Below are 5,179 nucleotides of genomic sequence, written 5' to 3'. Positions count from 1 at the left end.
CACTGCAGCTTTAAAGTCTCAGGAAAAACTCCTGCAACCTGCAAAGACACTCTGAATGTGCTGCAGGAGTGATGAAGTCTTCACATTATGCTATTTGATATGTGGCCATGGTGTTCCTCTGCCCTCACTGCAGTCATTTCACATCTGCTCTGGACAGCAGGGATCCATTTGGTGAGCAATTCCTAAACTCCCTGAAGCTGTAGTTACCATTAGAAGAGAAACCCACCAATGTAGTCCTGTCAGAAGCTGTTCTTTTCCCACTGAGGTATTGCACCATAAACCCTGATGCCAATACTTCTCTTCTTCCATCAGTGCATTTCTACTCTATGTAGGCTATAAAGCAGCAAAGCAACACGCTGCAGTTGCAAACTCTGGCCCTCCTTCCCTGCACAGCTGACAGAGGAAACAGTACACATTTCTTGTTAATAGAGAGTAAATTAAATTGTTCTTTCACTCTGTCTCTCCTTGTCTGATGTAAAATGGACCGAACAGTCTGTGCTGAGAGTTGTAGATGTGCTCATGCGAAATGACACATCATTATTCTGCACAGCTCCTTTCCCTCCAGAATGATACGACTGGTGATGCAGTATCATAATAATCAGCGCTATGTTGATAATAACCACGGACGCATCTGGTGTGGCAGCTTTATTACTGGTGACACAACACTTCTCTCCACTGGGACTGAAGGCTTTAGTGAGCTGCTGTTGCATTAAAGACAGCTGTAAAAAGACTGTGTAAAAAGAGTGGAGTTATTGGTTTGTGGACTAAATGTGTAATATAATCCGTGACAATTTATTTAACAATGTCTCCAGTAACCTAATCTTAGTATCATTTCAACAATACCCGATTCATTTCCGTTACCTAAATACCATATGCGCAAATCAATAGCATAGAATATAAATATCAATAAGATGTTTTTTACTAAAGTGTATTTTGTCAAACAACAGAGCAATGCTTTCTTAAAGAGAAACATATTTTGTAATAAAATGTGTTCTCTGCTCACTGTAAAATGCATTGTTCATCGTAATCCTGCCCATAATCCCCATTTTTTTAATATAGCACAAGCAATCTGATTACATATTTTCTTATGTAACTGCAAGGGGGTGCAGTTACCCTTTTTGTGTCTTTATTACATTATATTACATGATACTTGTTAGACGCTTTTATCCAAAGCGACTTACATACTCAATACTGTGGATAATCCCCACAGGAGCAATTTGGGGTGAAGTGTCTCAGGGACACAACGACATGCTGACTGCAGTGGGGTTTGAACCTGTGACCCCCTGATCAGAACACCAACGCACTAGTCCACTGCACCACACGCCTCCTTTATCCTGTTACATGTTATCCATTGCTCAATAAGCATGGCAATAAATCAAGTGAAAGGTAGGGTTATTATCTCTTTTTCTACTTCTACAGAATCAGACTTATGTTTGCAACCAGTGGAGCGGACCCATGCAAATAATTCAGCTTTAATACACCCCGCATTGCTTCTTTGTTCAGACTCTGAGGCTACGTCAAAAGTATTTTGCCAATTCAACACAAATGCCAAATGGTTAAAAGCATCACATTTTGGAGAAATATAGATATGAACTGAAACTGGACTATTTTACTCAGGAATACAACTGCAAAGTTTCTAGAATCCAGATGCAGTCCACTGAGGTTTGTAACAAAAGTAGCTCCTGCTATGCTAGCTGCTAAGCATCAAACAGAAGAGGGGCAAAGTTAGCGGTTAGCTGATGAACACAGTGGAGCATTTAGTTGATACAAATATGTCCTCTCTGAGTTTAGATCTTAAAACAGAGCTAAATAAGAATATTGGATTAACAAACAGCCGATAACAAGAAACAGAAATCCAACTTAAAGGTCCCATGTCATGCTTTTCCGGTTGTTACCCGTCCCCTTGTGTGTTATGAAGGTTTTTCTGCATGTAATCGGTCTGCAGAGTCACAAACCCTCAAAGTACGCCCTGTAGCAAGTAAAACTCTAACACAGAAAATACCTGTCTATGCTGCCCCAGAACGCCTCGTTGGAGATTTCTCTTTTCCCATTGTTTACTTCTTATAGTGCAGTAAGTACAGGGACGTATAGGGTATATACTCCGCGGGGGGGGCAGGAGCTCCAACAAGCCGTTTAGGACAGATCAGTAGGAATGGCCATGACATGGGACCTTTAATATCCTCTGGATGGGTAATTAGGCTACGGCTGGCATCATAACAGCTACGTTAGCTGCTAGCTTCCAATTTGAACATTTGGTTTACAGTTAGAAATAAATAAAATTTGGTTAAAAAACAAAGGCAACTGTCGAGTGATATGTGAAGTCTTTTCTTATCCAAACCTAAAGATAGAGACAAATTGCGGAAATTCTAAACATATAAATGTTAAGAACTCAGACACTTAGGAGGTAGGACCCAATTGCACGACCCGGGAGACAGACGTAAAGTATTGTTAAGATACTTTATTTTTTCAAGAATAGCAAAAATGAACAACAAAAAATGGTCTCTATCAACTTTCTAGCTGAGATGACAAAAATGAGAACAAAAAGAAAGCGCTCACGGAGTGAGGATCGAAACTTTACGAGAGCGCAAAAAAGGCATAGACCTGACCATGGCAAGAGACAAGAGCAAAGATCTGACCATGGCAAGAGACAAGAGCAAAGATCTGACCATGGCAATAGACAAAGACGAACTGACAAGGAACACTGGGAGACAGGGGAATTTAAACACATGACAAAAAGACACAGGTGGGAACAATCAGGGGTGGGGCTGACACTGATGAGCACAGGAGACACAGAAGAGATGACAGGTGAAAACAATCAGGGGCGGGGCTGGTGCTGATGAGTCTGGAATGACAGGTAAATGGTGAGTGACAAAACAAAACAGGAAGTGGAAGACAAAACAACCAAAAAACAAAATAAAATCTCAACATTTCTGTCGGTGCACAACAATAGATTAAATCTTCATGGCTTGATTAATTTAATGCAACTATTCCTTTCGTTTTATTATTATAACAAGTATTGGTAGAAGTAAGTGGTCTATTGCACTTTAGCATTAGCATGGATCATAAAAGGCAACCATTTACGATACTAGAAGATAATACTTTATTGGTCAGATCAAGTCTGAAAGGTGGCTTGCATCACAGCAGCTCCATGTCTAACATCAACAGACAAATATCAAGACACAACAAACATTTAACATAACATAACAATCACTGAGAGAAAACCTTTTCACATACAAAACAGAACACTTTAGTTGATTTCAACGTCTTGGGACTGATTTAGAGCCTTTTAGGTACAGAGTTGATATATCTACAGTTCAAGGTTATGGTCATTTTCAAACCAGAGTGGCTACATCTTTTATATAATCTTACATTTTACACGTTACAAGATGAAATGGAAAAACATTTCTCATCACCTGTCAGAGAGCCTCGAACACTTAAGTGGAGGTTGTTTTGAGTCCAGACTGAAAGGCTCAGGCTGAAAAGGTCAAGTTGTTCTAAAGCTGTTATCTCAGAGTCAGTAATGAGGAGGGGGAACGGCTAAAACATGTGATGCTCGTCACACAGGAGGTCAGGTTCGTGATTTCTCTTCTCTGCAGGGACGGCATAAGTACACACATTCTTTACTCAAGTAGAAGTACAGACACTCGTGTTTACAAATACTCTGGTGAAAGTAGTACTGGCTAAACTTCTTTACTCAAGTAAAAGTAAAGAAGTTTGGGCTTTGAAATGTTATTTAAAGGGGACCTATCATGCAAAATGCACTTGTTGATGTCTTTTATACATAAACATGTGTCCCTGGTGTGTCGGGGAACTCACGCAGCGTCAGAAAATAAAACCCTCTCTCTTTTCCTCCGTACCCACATCTCTAAAAACGGGGCTACAACGGAGCTGATCCAGATTTGCGTCCGATATGACGTAATATCTGAAATGTGGACCCACTGCCCTATCAGAAACGTTGCTATCAGAAACAATGCCCGACTGTTTTGGACCTAATATGGTCGGTGCATGTTTACATGAGCATCGCTAACACTCAGAGCTAACCTGTTCTGCAGAGCATGTGTGTGAAGAAGCAGGAAGTAAAAAGGAACTCACCTTGTGGTATAACCGGCAAGAGAGAAAGCCTTTGAGCTCCATACTGTTTCAGAGAGAATCCTTGATAATCCATGATATGGCGTTTCATCACGGCAGCATTTAGTTTAGACAGTAGCTGCCGGGTCCCGCATGAGCTCAGCCCCCTCCTTTTTTTATTTAAGGCTTTATACCCAAATCAGCACTTTTGAAACAGGAAGTGAAATAGAGGGATATGAGGCATGGCTAGAATGGGTGATCTGTTTGGTATTTTTACTGCCTAAAAATAGCATGATAGGTGACCTTTAAGTAAAAAGTACCCATAACTAGCAGCTGTTTTAAATAGTACCTGACCTCCCTTTATATTAATAGAACAACATGCGTGAATGTAACCTCACTGAGGGAGGTATTTTAAGAGTTTATTAGATATCACCAGAGATGGCAAAAGTACACACATCCTTTACTCAAGTAGAAGTACAGATACTCGTATTTAAAATACTCTGGTAAAAGTAGAAGTACTGACTAAACTTCTTTACTCAAGTAAAAGTAAAGACGCTTTGAAATGTACTTCAGTAAAAAGTACCCATAACTAGCAGCTGCTTTAAAGAGTACCTGACCTCCCTTTATATTAATAGAACAATAATGTCATTGTTAGCGAATGAATGTTTCCATGCTGAACAACGGCAACATGACAACGTTTTCATTGGTCCCTCTTCTTTAGAGAAGACCAGGAAATGATGGATACACGGATCGTGTTCAAATCAATAGGCACGCAATGACTCTAAATAATAATGATCACGCCACCAAACACACATTCAAACTAAAGGAACCAGCAGTTTGGAAAATGTGAGAAGTAGAAAGTACAGGTATTTGGGTTCAAAATGTAAGAAGTAGAAAGTACAGGTATTTGTGTTCAATAGGGATGTAACGATACCAAAAACTCACGGTACGATAATATCGCGATAACAAGTCCACGGTACGGTATATATCGCGATATTGAATAATAAAGGGAAGAAGAAAAAAAATCATACATTTTTTTTTTCAATAAAACATTTTTTTACTCGGAAAATGTTTCTTTATTACATAATAAATCTGATTTTTTACAGCATTT

Source organism: Notothenia coriiceps, unplaced genomic scaffold, assembly GCF_000735185.1.
Source record: "Notothenia coriiceps isolate Sejong01 unplaced genomic scaffold, NC01 NC01_scaffold00002497, whole genome shotgun sequence".
Classification (NCBI taxonomy): Eukaryota; Metazoa; Chordata; class Actinopteri; order Perciformes; family Nototheniidae; genus Notothenia; species Notothenia coriiceps.
This window is presented reverse-complemented; position numbering follows the sequence as displayed.